At 50.1% G+C, this 17,338-nt stretch overlaps 1 long non-coding RNA gene across 1 annotated transcript in view; it reads left to right on the forward strand.

Annotated features, from left to right (window-relative positions):
* Positions 1-17,338, forward strand: part of LOC138286667 (uncharacterized) — a 95,172-nt gene that overhangs the window by 13,335 nt on the left and 64,499 nt on the right. The window contains exon 2 of the long non-coding RNA XR_011202027.1: positions 4,108-4,171. This is a non-coding gene — a long non-coding RNA (uncharacterized lncRNA). The remainder of the gene's footprint in view (positions 1-4,107; positions 4,172-17,338) is intronic.

The following is a 17,338-nucleotide window of genomic DNA, read 5'->3' on the forward strand; positions in this document are numbered from 1 at the left end:
TTGCACCATTTTTTGACCCCTCCTCCCGTGCTCCATTTTTGCATGGGAATATAAATATGGCGTTAAGGCCAGAGAGTCATTTTTTGCACGGGAATGCCTACCTTGCATCCCATTATGGGCCTAGGGGGCACTAGCAAGAGAAATCATTACCATGGATGCCTACTATATGCACAGAACATTTACTCAATAACTGATTGCGCAGTCTAAAGAAAAGTGCATAGCCCCATTCATTAAAGCGCACTTCCACCAGGGCAACTGAGGGGCTCATTTACAAAGAGGTGACGCAGTGTGGAGATGCAAGCCAGCTGCTGCGCCACACTGCATTATTTTGAAAGTCGCAGGGATGCGTTGTATTTACAGAAATACAACGCATCCCTTTACTTTCCTCTGCGCTGGCGCACAAACTGCTGCCTAGCACCAATGCAGGCACCCTTGAGTCATGGTGCAAGGGTGCCTGGGTTGCAGGGATTGCTGTTGATGTGCAGAAAGGTAAACCTTCCTGCACATCAACAATCATTAATGGTGTTTTCCTCTTTCTATGTGTGCTGCAGAATGCAGAGAAAAAACGGGGAGAAATAATCTTGTTTCTTTCCGTTGTGTCACTTTAATGCCACCCTATTAGTTGGTGTAAGAACCTGACACATTCCCAGCATTTTAAATCTGGGAATGTATTATATTACACAGGTGTTGCGTGGGAACACCCTCAGCAACACCCATGGAGTGCCCCTTTCACACAGAGTTGTGTGTGAAAGTGGGCCATATTTACAAGGCCAGGAAAAGCCACGCAAGGTGGCTGTGCATGGCCTTGTAAATATGTGCGGGCAAACTGCTCCACCGGTGCGTTAAAAAAAATAACAGTTTGGTGATGCAGTGTGTGCTGCTAGGGGCTTGTAAATGATGCCCGAGTTTGTGCGCACCTATATAAGCACTGTGCAAAACATGCGGATGTGGGCAGGCACAGGAGTGTGGTGGATACATCAATGTGGGAGTGGCAGGACAGTAGCTAAAGAGTGTCCCCACTAGATGGCGTCAAATTACAAGAAAGGCGTGACTAAGACCTGTAATATTACATGGCTGCAAGCACCCCAGTGGCAGAAAGCTGTTTTGCAGTGCACAGCGTGCATGATCATTTTTGTAAATCTTCCTCAAACATTTGTAACCTACACCGCCATTAAGGTGTGCATCATCGTAACTTACAATTTATTTGGTATTCACTTACATTCTGCTACTAATGTACAACGTTTGTGTATAATAATACCAACACTGTGTAGAGTGTATACAAACAATGCACTGCGCCTCAGCATGCGTAGGAACATCCTTTTACACCATTGTTTGACTGTATATATTTATACATTTCCTCCTTCCTACACTTTTCCTGGGCAATAATGTAAATTAGCTTGTTTAAAAAAAGGATTGTTCCCTGTTTGGGTTTTTCAGAAATTGTTGATCCTATCATTTTCTCTCTCTCTTGGCTTTAAAGTAACTGTTGAATTACTGCCTCTTCTCCAGACACACACTGTGGACTGGCGGTTCTATCACTGCCACCAGTGTTTTCCACTTTTAAATATACCCCAGGGTGTGAAAATGGCATGTTTCCCCTTAGACCTCTGCATTGATGAAGTCTATACTATGGATGTGATTTCGTTCATGGGGAAGCTAAATTGGCCAATTGGGGGGTTCCAAGGGGAAGCACATGTTTTAGAGGGGAAGCACGGGCACTTTATTACTGTTTAGCAGTGCACACTTTATAAAAATAGGATGCAGTATATATTGGGTTATTGTGCACTCATAGTTAAATAAAACACAAAGGGGCATATTATTATATATATATATATATACTTGTTTTGCTCCAAATTTGCATAATTTGTTTGATGCAAATTCGGTGTAAAGCTAACTCCATATTTATACTTTGGCGCTAGACCCGTCTAGCGCCAAATCTAAGGAGTTAAAGTCATTTTTTGGACGTGGAAACCTACTTTGCGTAAATGAGATGCAAAGTAGGCGTTCCGGTGAAAAAAATGACTCTATGGCCTTAGCGCCATATTTATCCTCCCCATGCTTCAATTACACATGGGGGAGGAGGAGTCAAATAATGGTGAAAAGCTTGCTGTGCGTCATTATTTAACGCCTGGGTCAGGTCAGGCGTTAGGGGACCTGTGGGCCTATTTCCATGGTGGAACACCATGGAATAAGCCCACAGGTGCCCTCCCCAGTCCCCAGTGACACCCCCACCAACACCAGAGGGACAGCGGAGGATGGGGGACCCCATCCCAGGTAAGTATAGGTAAGTACAGGTAAGTATTTATGTTTTTTAAGTGCCATTAGGGGCCCTGAAATGGCCCCCATACATGGCACTGGGTGCAATGGCCATGCCCAGGGGACCATGGTCCCCTGTGCTGGCCCTTGGGATGGTGGGCATGACTCCTGTCTTTTTTAAGACCTGAGTCATGTGGTATGGATGGCTTTGCATCAGAAACCGCCATCCCCACCCGGATAACGTAATTTTATTTTACTGTAGCCTACCCTTTGCACCGGCTTGCACCATTCCATAAATATGGTGCCCAGCTGGTGCTCAGAATTGGTGAAAACAAGTGCTAAACTTTACGGTGCAAATCTGTGTTAGTGCAGTTTGCACCAAAAAGTATAAATCAGGGCCAAAGCCTTTTCTCTATGTTGGACAGGCTAACCTGTTTAGGTTTAGGTGGGAGTCATATCTTTATATTCCACCTCCATTCAGGAAAGGACTAGAAAAATGCTTCAAAGTTATTTCCTGTTTAGTTTTCAAAATCTGGTATAATGGTAAAATCAGAGTTTTGATAACCTAAGCAGAAAGGTAACTGTGTAAAAATATACTTGAGACTGCCCAAGCCAGATCGGGCCTCAAGCCAGTTCAGCCACTCATCACACCTCCAGAACTGGAATGCAAATCCTTGGTTGGGAGAGTCTGAGCCCAGGAAATGTTAATGAGGGTTAACTTCTGATGACCTAACCCAGATTAGCTATCTAGCGGACAGAAACAGTTGGCAGAAGAAATGGCAGCTTTTACACTATCTCTTTTGACTTCATTCTTAGGCTCATCTAGCAGCCTATTCCAAGTCAGAGTAGGTGGGGCAATCAGTACTATTTCCTATCACTCCCCCAAAATTGGAATACATATCCTTGGCTGGGCGAGTTTATGACTCTGGTTCAGAGAGTTAATGACTCTGGTTCAGAGAACAACGGCCTGTCTCTGGGCCCAGGAAAGGACAATGGATGGTAACTGCTAAACACTTAGGAAGGATTAGCTATTTGGCAGCGGAGAGGAAAAGTTGGCAGGACAGAGGGCAGCTTTAGCCCTGCCTCTTTGGGTTAGTGATGCCAAAGGGGCCTTCTTCTGTTCATCCTCCACTCCTTCCTGGTGAAGCCTCCGATAGAGGGAAAAGAAACCCCGAATCAGGTGATGCCCCAGAAGGGAAGGGGCGTTGGGATAAACTAACAAAGAAAGAGACCTGCGTCTTCAGAGTCTGCTACGGGGTCTCTAGAAGAGTCTGTTGCCTGTTTAACTCTTCACGGGTCCTGGATTTCGTCTGCCGTGGTGGTGTAAACATCTGTACTAAAACAGCAACAAGGAATGTATCACTACAACATGTGGTTTAGTCTCCTTACGTTCATTACATATTGTATAACATGATACACTATGCCCACGTACACCAGGTGTATTCTGTTACAGCATGGAATGCAGTCCAATTGCAAACTTGTAGCTGAGAGTTGTCTTGCTCCTATCTGGGTCCAGAGTTGTGAGCACTCTTGTACACAATAGCTTCATCATAACTTGTAAGTCACTTGCACACAACAGCATCATTATACACTGTAAGTCACTCTTTGTGCCTTAGGCAAGTTATCCTATAAACAGTGTGCAAAAGCGCGTGAAATCACTGATCCAGAATCTGTAGCACTATGCGCATCTCAAAGCTCTCTATGAATGTGCCAGTCTTTGCACTTCCAAGAAAATTACAGTATTGTTATCCGGTAGGAAGATGCCTCTCTCAGTCTTTAAGATAGTGAGTGCACTAACATCTTAGTTGTGGTCTTCATACTTAACCTGGCTTCTTTTGCCTTTTCTTGCAGGTTTTCCAAAGTCTGGAGAGCTTGAGAGAGAGGGAAGTCAGCAAAGGACCTTACCGTGTGGCAGGTAAGCAGGATTCGTGGACGGTTTCTGATTTGGTACTGCACGTAGGCCTCCAGAAGAGCTGGACGATAGAGAGGTCAGTTTTCTCTCGACAGGGGCAAAGCCAAGCACTGCCTTGTAGTTTGGGTACAGTATTTATATCGCACCCTAAACCTAGATGGCCGTTGGCATGTGTCTTCTGAAATCCCATGAGATTTCGGGAGGCGAACAGCTGCCTGAACACCAGGGCCCTGGGGGAAGAACATGTGTGATAATGTGTGGGAAAACACACTAAACATCTGTAGGAAGCTGGCTCTGTATATCCTATCTCAAAGTAAGAGGTTGTGTGCACAGTGTCCAAGGATTCCCCTTACAGGTAAGATAGTGGCAAAATTAGATACTTCTAATGCTCTATTTTGTGGTAGTGTGGTCGAGCAGTAGGCTTATCAGAGAGTAGTGTTAAGCATTTGTTGTACACTCACAGGCAATAAATGAGGAACACACACTCAAAGACTTAACTCCAGGCCAATAGATTTTATATAGAAAAATATACTTTCTTAATTTATTTTTAGAACCACAAGTTCAAGATTTGAAGTACATACATAAAATGCAAGGTACTCCACATAGGTAAGTTAGGAACTTACAATTCTAAGTTCCTGGGCATAGGCAGCCCACCGTCGGGGGTTCAAGGCAACCCCCAAAGTTACCACACCAGCAGCTCAGGGCCGGTCAGGTGCAGAGGACAAAGAGGTGCCCAAAACACATAGGTGCCTATGAAGAACAGGGGTGCTCCGGTTCCAGTCTGCCTACAGGTAAGTACCTGCGTCAGACCAGGGGGGTTTTGTGGAGCACTTGGGGGGACACAAGTAGGCACACAAAACACACCCTCAGCGGCACAGGGGCGGCCGGGTGCAGTGTGCAAAGCTGCCGTCGGGTTTTGTATAGGATTCAATGGAGGGACCCGGGGGTCACCCTAGCGGTGCAGGCAGGGCACAGGGGGGGCTTCTTGGGCCAGCCACCAACTGGGCTAGGCAGAGGGTCGCATGGCGGTCACTCCGGCACTAAGGTTCGGTTCCTTCTGGTCCTGGGGACTGCGGGTGCACTGCTTGGTCCAGGCGTTGGGTTCCTTGTTACAGGCAGTCGCGGTCAGGGGGAGCCTCTGGATTCTATCTGCATACGTCGCTGTGGGGGTCCAGGTGGGTCGTCTTGGGCTACTCATGAGGTCGCAGTCGCCTGGGAGTCCTCCCTGTGGTATTGGTTCTCTGGAGCTCGAGCCGGGGACGTCGGGTGCAGAGGGTGAAGTCTCACGCTTCCGGCGGGAAGAGTGAGTTCTTTAAAAGTTGTTTCTTTGTTGCAAAAGATGTTGCTGTTGTTGAGCAGAGCCGCTGTTCACAGGAGTTTCTTGGTCCTTAGGACCAGGGCAGTCCTCTGAGGCTTCAGAGGTCGCTGGTCCCTGTCGGATGCGTCGCTGTTGCAGTTTTCTTCGAGTCAGGAGACAGGCCGGTAGGGCTGGGGCCAAAGCAGTTGTTTTCTCCGTCGTCTCTTCAGGGTTTTCAGGTCAGCAGTCCTTCTTCTTGTTTCAGGTTGCAGGAATCTGATTTCCTGGGTTCTGGGGTGCCCCTAAATACTAGATTTAGGGGTGTGTTTAGGTCAGGAGGGCAGTAGCCAATGGCTACTGTCCTGGAGGGTGGCTACACCCTCTTTGTGCCTCCTCCCTGAGGGGAGAGGGGCACATCCCTAATTCTATTGGGGGAATCCTCCAATCTCAAGATGGGGGATTTCTAAAGGCAGGGGTCACCTCAGCTCTGGACACTTTAGGGGTTGTCCTGACTGGTGGGTGACTCCTCCTTGTTTTTCTCATAATCTCCTCCAGCCTTGTCACCAAAAGTGGGGGCAGTGGCCGGAGGGGCGGGCATCTCCACTAGCTGGGATGCCCTGGGGCGCTGTAACAAAAGGCATAAGCCTTTGAGGCTCACCGCCAGGTGTTACAGTTCCTGCAGAGGGAGGTGAGAAGCACCTCCACCCAGTGCAGGCTTTGTTTCTGTCCTCAGAGAGCACAAAGGCTCTCACCCCATGGGGGCAGAAACTCGTCTCAGTGGCAGGCTGGCACTGACCAGTCAGTTCTGCACTGAAGGATTGGGTAAATTACAGGGGGCATTTTCTAAGATGCCCTCTGTGTGCATTTTGTAATAAATCCAACACTGGCATCAGTGTGGGTTTATTATTCTGAGAAGTTTGATACCAAACTTCCCAGTATCCAGTGTAGCCATTGTGGAGCTGTGGAGTTTGTTTTAACTCCCAGACCATATACTTGATATGGCTACACTGTACTTACAATGTCTAAGAATAGACTTAGACACTGTAGGGACATATTGCTCATGCAGCTCTGCCCTCACCTGTGGTATAGTGCACCCTGCCTTAGGGCTGTAAGGCCTATTTGAGGGGCGACTTACCTATGCCACAGGCAGTATTTTGTGGGCATGGCAACCTGAGGGGGATGCCATGTCGACTTTGCCTTTTCTCTCCACTAACACACACAATCTGCAATGGCAGTGTACATGTGTTAGGTGAGGGGTCCCTTAGAGTGGCACAACACATGCTGCAGCCCTTAGGAACCTTCCCTGGACACAGGGCCCTTGGTACCACTGTTACCTTTTACAAGGGACGTATCTGTGTGCCAGGGGTGGGCCAGTTGTGGAAACAATGGTACATTTTAAGTGAAAGAACACTGATGCTGGAGCCTGGTTAGCGGGGTCCCAGCACACTTCTCAGAAAAGTCAGCATCAACATCAGGCAAAAGGTGGGGGGTCACTGCAACAGGGAGCCATTTTCCTACAACATCCATAAAGGGCCCCTTGGGATACTAAAGCGAATTGGCTTGTATAAAGCCAGTACTGTTGGTGGCCATCTTAGATTTCTCTTTTTTTATATTGTTTAACACAGTTAGACCGTTCCAAGATGACTGCCATGTTGTGTCTCATTGCATTTAGATGTGATGAACTTCCCCCTAAGAAAGAACGCCAACTACCTTCGTAAAATGCCAGAATCCGTAGAAGTGTTCAGTCACCTTTAAGGCTCCCTGTTTTCCATTTTTACCAATTTTTACAAATAAATACAGAGAGAAAGCTATCTATTTTCTTTCCGTATGTATTTTTAAATGTGGATAAAAATGTAAATTAGATAGTTTTTGAGTGATTCTAAATGCTGTCAGAAATGACTGCCTGTGCAATAGGTGTGCGGATTGACAGGTACACGGGTTAAAAGCTAAAGGAATTTTAGTAATTAGGTTTAAACAGCCGAAGATATGCACACTGTTGGTACTAAAATATCCATGTTTCTGTATATGTGCATTGGTTTATAATCTATGGATGTTTGTTGGACTTGGCCTGCTCTGTAGAATCACCCCCCAAACATTTTGCCTTCATCTCTCCTGTTGATCCTGCCTGTTTTCTGAAATTCGTTTTGTTGGCACTAGGACTCACTTTGCCACTTTCAACCAGTGCTAATGTGCTTGTGCTCTCTCCCTAAAACATAGTACAATTGGTTCACACCTGATTGGCATATGTAATTTACTTAGAAGATAGTATATGGTACTACATGCACCCAGGACCTTTAAATGAAATGCCACTAGCGGGCCTGCAGAACTTAGGCCCATATTTATACTTTTTGACGCAAATCAGTGCTAGCGCAGATTTGTGTCAAAAAGTTTACCGCCGGCTAACATGCCAACATGCCGGCCGGGCGCCTTATTTATGGAATGACATTAGCTGGCACTGCAGCCTGGTTAACGGCAAAATAAATTACTCTAACCGGGCAGCGGAGGCGATGGGAAGACTGGGAGTGGTGCAACAAAGAATGGTGCAAGTCAGGTTAGAGTCAAAAATATTGACTCAAACCTGACTAGTGTCATTTTTTGATGCACAACCCCCATGGAAATGACTCCTGTCTTAGCAAAGACCGGAGTCATGCCCCCATGCCCAATGGCCAAGCCCAGGGGACTTCTGTCCCCTGGGCATGGCCATTGGGCACAATTACATGTAGGGGGCCCCCAAGTTAGGCCCCCCTATGCCACTTTACAAAATGAAATAAAAATACTTACCTCTATTTACCATAGATGGGTCCTCCCATCCATGGGTGTCCTCCAGGGTTGGGCGAGGGTGCCAGGGGGTGTCCCTGGGGGCAGGGAAGGGCAGCTGTGGACTGCTTCCATGGTTGGAGACCATGGAAATGAGCCCACAGGTCCCTTAACGCCTGCCCTGACCTAGGTGTTAAAAAATGACTCTAAACTAATTTAGAGTAATTTTTTAAGGCCCTCCCCCTCCTGTGCGTCATTTGTGCACGGGAGTATAAATAAGGCGCAAAGGCCTTAGAGTCATTTTTTTCCCTGGATGCCTACCTTGCATCTCATTAACGCATGGTAGGTTTCCACGGTAAAAAAAATATTCAAACTCCATAAATTTGGTCTAGCACCAAAGTATAAATATGGAGTTAAGTTTGCGCCGGATTTGCGTAAAATAAATGATGCAAATCTGGCGCAAACAGAGTATAAATATGCCCCACATTGTCATATGCACCTAAGCAGCATTTTAAAACATATCCCAGGCCTGCGAGCTCAAGCTGCAGCTGGACAAGGTGAAACTTGCTTTAAAGAACAAACAAAAAAGCGAAGTAAAATTTTAAACTTATGCCATGAGGAGTATTTCAATACTTTGTAAATAGGAATGAGATTAAGCATAAAACCACATCTTTATACCATTCTGAAGATAATGGCAGCGTGGAACACTTTAATAGAGTGATGAGGGGCGTTTGTAACTTAGTAAGTAAAGGAAGAGCCTTTGTTAAACCGAAGAGAGTAGAGGGTTTTATTTGTGAATGGAAGAGTAATTGTCAAACATACAGTCAATTGTACATTATATGTATTTCATAGCTGCCAAGTTTCCCAGGTCCATGCGTGATGTGCTGCCTCAGTCCATATTTTATTTCCCTTTAAAATTCTGGGACGTATCATCCTGTTTCATAATGGAATAAACAAGACTACGAGTCCCAGAATGCAAAGAAAAAACCTGGACTGGAGCAGCACATCATGTATGGACCTGAGAAACTTGGCAGGACAGGTATTTTCTATGTTATGCTGTCTATTAATAACCACTTACTGTTTATGTTTTCACTTTTCAATATTCTTCCCCTCGTAATCCTTTTCACCACGGTTTTGTTCTCTTATCCCATTTATTGATAGTATAGGGGGTAGGAAGTGTAGTGCTGTAGTGCTGTTGTGAAAGATCACTGCTGCTTCCTTAACATTTCCTTCAGTGCTCTGGTGACGTGGATGGGATGCAAGAGGGGCCGTTGCCGCGAGACCTCCAATGGGACCAGTCGATTAGAGCTGTGTCCTGCATCAGGCGTGAGATGAGATAATAAAATCTTTAAAACTTTCCTGGAGTCCTCCTGTCATTGAAACTCAACAATCTCCAAAGAGGTCCATCTGTATCTCCTTGCAGGCTATGGTTTCTAGCAGTAATAGCATTTTATTCTATAGTTTCAATAAACGACTACATACAATGGCCCATATTTATACTTTTTTAGCGCTGTATTTGCGTCATTTTTTGACGCAAAAACGGCGCAAATGTGGGAGCACCCACACAATGCCCATGGAACATCTCCTTCGCACAAAGTAATGCAACAATGATTTGTGCTGCGTTTCATTACTCCAGATTTTTTATGCCATTCAAAGACACACAAAGTGATGTTGTGTGGCTTCAAACATCTGATTTAAGAGGTTTGCTTCATGAGTGTACCACGTTGCGTGGTACAAGCAATATGCAAAGCTCTCATATAAATGCTTTGTTCACCCAGTCCCACAAATAATAGGCTAAGAGGAATAAAGTTTGTTATTTAACATTCAAAGGATGCACACACTCAAAAATTAAAATAAGCAATGCAGCTTTTGCTTGTGATTACAATGTGATGCAACTCAAGCCTTGTCCCTCTACAAAACTTAGACCAGGCATGGCCAGCCACTTAGGCGGCCATGTCTGAACCAGGCACTGCATCTGTAGTTCATAAATGTTCTACAGCAAAGACACACTGTTGCATTTGAAATTCAAGATGCCTCAATCTCAACATGGCCGTGAGCACCTGTAACCATATACTGCTGTGCTTAAGTGTTAGAGAACTGTTTATGTTACATGAGAAATGCAACCCCTTAAAATAGAAGGATTTTGTGTACCACAGACTTATCTTCGAATGTTGACTCTATCAGCTAAGTAAAATAATTCTACATCTACAACATATAGGGGGTCATTCTGACCTCGGCGGTAAAAGGCTCTTACCGCCGGTCAGAAGTCCACCATTCTACCGCCGCGGCCGCGGTAAACCGCCACGGTCATTCTGACCCACAACTTCCAAACCGCCAAAAACCCGACATCCACGGAAGGCCGCCTTATCAGCGGTCAGCGATAAACTGGAGATGACCAAACCTCCACCGTCACGCCAACACGAACACGCCCATGCCATTACGACCCACGAATCCACGCGGCGGTCTTTCAACCGCGGTATTCCATTGGCGGTACACACCGCCGCGGTCAAAATACACACACCATTACAAAACACAGCCACATTGGACAATTCGAAATACACACACCTGATACACATACACACACCACACCCATACATCCAATCAACTATAAAACACACACCCACATCACCCACAAACCCCCACTACTAGAAATTCTGAGAGAAGGCGAGAGAGAGAGAGAGAGAAAGAGAGAGAGCACAGCTATCGCAAACCCCAACACACAGAGGAACACAACATCATCACCCACACTACATCCACGCACAAAACACCACACACCACCACACACACCACACTCATCACCACAAACACCACCCCACACCACCCCATGGCACCCCAAAGACACCCCAGGTTCTCGGACCAAGAACTCAGGGTCATGGTGGAGGAAATAATCAGGGTAGAGCCCCAGCTATTCGGCACACAGGTGCAGCACACCACAATAGCCAGGAAGGCGGAGCTATGGCAAAGGATCGTCAACAGGGTCAACGCTGTGGGACAGCATCCCAGAAACCGGGAAGACATCCGAAAGTGCTGGAACGACCTACGGGGGAAGGTGCGGTCGATGGTGTCAAGACACAACATTGCTGTGCAGAAGACTGGCGGCGGACCCCCACCCACTCCACCCGAATTCACATCATGGGAGCAAGAGGTCTTGAACATCCTGCATCCTGCGGGCCTCGCTGGAGTAGGCGGAGGAATGGACTCTGGTAAGTCTAATCCCAAATACTTCACCCCCCCCAACCACCAGCATGCCAACCCGCACCCCCACCCTCACCCCCAACCCTCCAGCACACTTCCTCCCTGCCAATGTCTCACCAGCACAACCCACCCAACACAACACCAATCCCTGAATGCCAACACAAACCATGGACACCCATCACCCAAGCATGACCACTGCACAAACCCATTCCCCCCCCCAAACCACCCTCACAACTCCTCCCACAAGGGAATGCCAGCACTGGGGGACAAGGGCACCCACAAATCGCACGCCATGGTACACACAGAAGCAATAACCATACTCTTTTACCCCTGCAGGGCCCGAACGCCAACACACCGGCCAGGAGGGTCCAGATTTGTCCATCCCGCCCCCAAAACAGGCCCACAGTGATGACAGCAGCTCTGTCGACCTGGAACCTGATGACCAGCCCGGACCATCGGGGACCTCTGGACAGTCGGTTCCCCACACACAGACACAGGCCGCAACAGACCCAACCCCCTCTGGGAATACCAGCACAGCTCCCACCCAGCGGGCCCATGCTTCTGTCTCCAGGACAGGTCAAGCAGCGGTGTGTCCGCCACTACAGGGCACCCAGGCTGACCCACCACCCCAACAACAACAGGGACCTGGGGGCAGTGGTAGTGGGCACACCGTCCAGGGGACAGAGGCCCGGGGAAACAGGGCAACTGGGAGGGCTGCTGTGCGAGAGGGGGTTGACCGGCCCAGGGAACCCATTCTCCAAGAGGCCCTCACCACCATCATGGGAGCATACCACCGCTCCCAGGAGACGATGGCGACGGTACTGGCCAGGTTCCAGGAGATCCAGGCACAGCAGGAGGAACGGTACATGGGGTTCAGAGACGAACTCCGGCACATCGGTACCGCAATGGGGACCATCGTCCTGGCCCTCAACCAGATAGTCACCACATTGCGGGACCATGTGGCACCCCAAAGGGCCCCTGTCACCAGCCCGGACGACGAACAGCCTACCACCTCCGCCGGCGCAAGTGGACAGGAGGCCCCCACACCACGAAAGGCCACCAGAACCCCACCTCCTGCTGAAGATCAACCACCCCGCAAGCGGAACCTGAGATCACACAAGAAGACAGAGTAGGATGCCAAGACCCCCGCCAGCCTAAAATACCCCCTGATGTCATCGCACTGTCCCACATTGTCACCCTGTCCAACCTTGAACTGCCCCTGCTCCATCCTTCCACAGGCATATGGACATTGCACCTGTGCCACTGAGAACTGGACTCTGCCATGGACATTACTCCACCCCCACCCATCACCGTTTTACTATCACGGACCTATACGCAGCACTTAAAATAAATCACCAATTGCACTTCAAATGTCAGGAGTCTGCTTGTATTCTTTACAAATGTATTACACATAACGGTGCAATAATGTTCATTTACATTGTGATGACAACATACCAGTGTCAATAAGCATTAGTCCATGGGCAAACAAAGCAGAAGTCACGCTGTGGGTCATACAGCTCTGAAAAGGGAAGGGAAAGTCAAAAATCAGTGAAAAGGAACTGGGGGGAAACACAGAAAGTAGAGATGCAGGAGGCCAGAAGTAAATGTAAAATGGCGTGGGTGATTCTTACCTGGGTGCTACTGAAAATACTGTTGTATAACTGTGTCCCCGTTGTCCGTGTCGTCCCCGTCGTCTTCCTCCTCTTCACTCTCCACAGGCTCCACAGCTGCTACAACACCACCATCTGGACCATCCTCCTGCAGGAAAGGCACCTGGCATCGCAAAGCCAGGTTATGAAGCATACAGCAGGCCACGATGATAAGACACACCTTCTTTGGTGAGTACATGAGGGATCCCCCTGTCATATGCAGGCACCTAAACCTGGCCTTCAGGACCCCGAGGGTCCATTCTATAATCCTCCTAGTTCGCCCATGTGCCTCATTGTACCGTTCCTCTGCCCTGGTCCGGGGATTCCTCACTGGGGTCAATAGCCAAGGCAGGTTGGGGTAACCAGAGTCACCTATTAGCCACACACGGTGTCTCTGTAGCTGTTCCATCACATAAGGGATGCTGCTATTTCGCATGACATACGCGTCATGCACTGACCCAGGGAACTTGGCATTTAGATGGGAGATGTACTGGTCAGCCAAACAGACCACCTGGACATTCATCGAATGGTAACTTTTTCTATTTCTGTACACCTGCTCATTGTCTTTTGGGGGTACTAAAGCCACATGGGTCCCATCGATGGCACCAATGATGTTGGGGATATGTCCAAGGGCATAGAAATCACCCTTCACAGTGGCCAAATCACCCTCCTCAGGGAAAACAATGTATCTCTGCATGTATTTCATCAGGGCAGACAACACTCTGGACAAAACCTTAGAAAACATAGGCTGAGACATCCCTGATGACATGGCCACTGTTGTCTGAAAAGACCCACTTGCCAAAAAATGGAGTACTGACAGAACCTGCACCAGAGGGGAAATCCCTGTGGGTTGGCGGATGGGGGACATCAGGTCTGGCTCCAGCTGGGCACACAGTTCATGTATAGTGGCTCGGTCAAGTCGGTATCGAAGTATAATATGTCGTTCTTCCATTGTCGACAGGTCCACCAGCGGTCGGTACACAGGAGGATTCATCCTTCTCCTCGCAAGTCCCAGCGGACGGTGCCTAGGAAGGACAACATGGAGCACAGAGTCAAGCAACCCTCAGGTTCGTTCCCACAGCTTGCACAGTACACGAATCGCTATGCATTGAAAGGCTTGTATGAGTGGCAATGCAAGGCCCAGGCCTGTGTGACGCAGTGGAAATCAGGCCATGTGGGCCCTTGAAATGGCGGCTGCCTGACCTGTGAAGTGTGACAGTGGGATGTGAGGTCACTGCGCTGGCGTGGCTCACCGTGGCGGTAGGCGGTCGAAGACCGCGGCGCAAAGCAGCATTGGTTAACATTGAACCCTATGGGTCTCAGGAGCCAATGACGATGTGCGCCGGTGGTCGCGGTACGCACCGCCGCGGTACGCACCGCCGCGGGCGTGACCGCCATTTTCTATCTGCTTAATCACTCGAGACCTGATCATCCACAGGAGAGGACCTATACTGCAAGTGCTGCTGTGACCTCGGTCTGGAAGAGACAATGGCTGCTGCGACTGGGGAAAGGGCCCCTGCCTTCACTTCAGAAGAGTTGGAGAAACTTGTGGATGGGGTCCTACCCCAGTATGCGCTACTCTACGGTCCTCCAGACCAACAGGTAAGTACACTGGGTGCACGTTGAATGGGCTATGCCTGGGTTGTGTATGGTGGATGTAAGATGGTGGGGTGGGGAGCGAATGAGGAGTTCAAGGCACGACAGATGAGAGCATGTGCCACATGGCAGGGTTGGGGAGGGGGGGGCAATCACATCTAACATGCAGAAAAATGTTGAAATTTCCTTTCCCACCCTGTACATGTCAAATAGGTCAGCGCCCATCAGAAAGTCGACATTTGGCGTGCCATCGCCAAGGAAGTCCGGGCCCTGGGGGTCCACACAAGACGGGGCAACCACTGCCGAAAGAGGTGGGAGGACATCCGCCGCGGGACCAGGAAGACCGCCGAGCCACTGCTGGGGATGGCCTCCCAACGTAGGAGGGGTGCCAGTCGTACCTTGACCCCCCTGATGTCCCGGATCCTGGCGGTGGCCTACCCCGAATTGGATGGGCGCGTGAGGACATCACAGCAGACACAAGGGGGTGAGTACCAGCACATACTGCTATCTTTACGCGCAGTGGAGGCGCCTGGGTGGGGGAGGAGGGCTGTGGGTGACATTAGGCCAGGGCGCTTTCTGTAGTGTAGTCCCCTCCTTTAGGCATGGCCCTGTGCCCCCGCCCCCCACCTCTGTAGGGTGCCAAGTACAGCAAGGCATGGTCCAGCATCACCCATGTGCGCATATGTTGTCCAGAGACCTGTTGGCCTAGTCACAAGTACTGAGTAGTGTACCCCGATTGCGCGGCGTAGTGCATGAGGCTCCTGTGTCTGTCCTCTCCGCCAACGGTGTTGACAATGCATGCACTCAACCTGTTTTTATTTCTCCCCCCACCCTTTTTCTTTGCCTTCTTGTGCATGTGTGCATTAGCATCATCAGGCGGAGGAGATTTGGCATCGGAGCACGAGGGAGCTGCAACTCACAAGGCCCCGGTGGGCCATGCTACAGACACCGAGGTCACCAGTGATACGGAGGGCGAGGGGAGCACCACAACGGGGACCCGTGGTGACACCAGCGACACCGACACGTCCTCGGAAGGGATCTCCCTAGCGGTGGCGGCAACATCCGGGCCCCCCGCCTCTACAGGTACAGCCGCCACCCAGTGCACCAGCTCCGCCCTCCCAGCAGCCCCTCAGCCTTCGCTCCGTGCCCGCTCGCCCAAGAAGGCGGGCATCTCCTTCGCCCCAGGCACCTCAGGCCCTGCCCCTGTTACCCCTGCTGCCCTCAGTGCGGAGGTCATTGACCTCCTACAGACCATCATTGTTGGGCAGTCTACCCTTTTGAATGCCATCCAGGGGGTAGAGAGGGAGGTGCATCGGAGCAATGCATACCTGAAGGGCATTCATTCGGGTCAGGCTGCCCATCAACGATCGTTCAATGCTCTGGCCTCAGCACTGACGGCAGCCATTGTCCCTGTTTCCAGCCTCCCTCTTCTAACTGCCTCCACCCTGTCTCTGTCTCCTGTTCCTCAGCCTATCCCATCCACACCATCAGACCAGCCTGCACACACCTCAACACCCAAGGGCAGCTCATCCAGACATAAGCACCACATATCACACAAGCATTCACCCAAGCAACACCCAGATGCAGACATGCCAACAGTCACTACCACCCCTGTGTCCCCCTCCTCCTCGTCTCCCTCCTCCCTCCCTGTGACGTCTCCACTCACACCTGCATGCACACCACCATCAGCCAGTACTTCCATCACCAGCACACCCTCCAGTACAGTCCGCACACGTGCAGTCACCACCCCCACTGCCATTTACACGTCCCCTGTGTCCTCTCCCACTGTGTCTGTCACCCCCTCTTCCAAGACACACAAGCGCAGGCAGCCACCCACCCAACAGCCAACCACCTCACGACAGCCTACGTCACAAGCACCTGCACCCAAAGACAGCACACCTGACTCTCCTACAACCACATCCTCTTCCTCCACTCCCATACCCACTACACCTACCCTTTACATTGGTCCTAAAAAACTTTACCTCTCCAAACTTAACCTTTTTGCCCCACCTGACCCACCCCCTCCATCTGCTAAGAGTCCCAAGAGCACCTCAGCCACCACCAGCCCTGCTTCAAGTGTCAACATTGTGCAGGGGTTTTGGAGCCCACCCTTTCCCAGCACAGATACATCGGCCAGCAGCAAGGGAACAGCCAGCCCCCCCGTGGGAAGAGGACCCGTAAAATCAGGGGCCGCCGCGAGAAGACTGACACGGCTGCCCCCAAGGAGCAAAGTCCTGGGCCCTCACCTGCCACAACATCCAGGGGAGCCAAGGGCCAGAGAGCCTCATCGAAGGAGGGCAAGGGCAGCAGGGCGGAGAAGTCAGCCAGCAGGGGCGCGGACCAGGAGGGCCCCACAAGCCCCATCCCGGGTGTGAGGGAGGACACCCACGGGCCCAGGACTCCGTCACAGAAGGGTCCAGCAACTGCACGGTCGGAGGGTGACTAAGCAGGGAGTCCTGGCCAGGTCTGGCTCCCTTGGATGACTGGACAAGCACCGCTGAAGAGGGCCCCGCCGTGCAGAAAGGCACCGCTGAAGAGGGCCCGCCGTGCAGAAAGACACCGCTGAAGAGGGCCCCGCCGTGCAGAAAGGCACCGCTGAAGAGGGCCCTGCCGTGCCGAAAGGCACCGCTGAAGAGGGCCCCGCCGTGCAGAAAGACACCGCTGAAGAGGGCCCCA

This window comes from Pleurodeles waltl, chromosome 3_2, assembly GCF_031143425.1.
Source record: "Pleurodeles waltl isolate 20211129_DDA chromosome 3_2, aPleWal1.hap1.20221129, whole genome shotgun sequence".
NCBI classification, from domain to species: Eukaryota; Metazoa; Chordata; class Amphibia; order Caudata; family Salamandridae; genus Pleurodeles; species Pleurodeles waltl.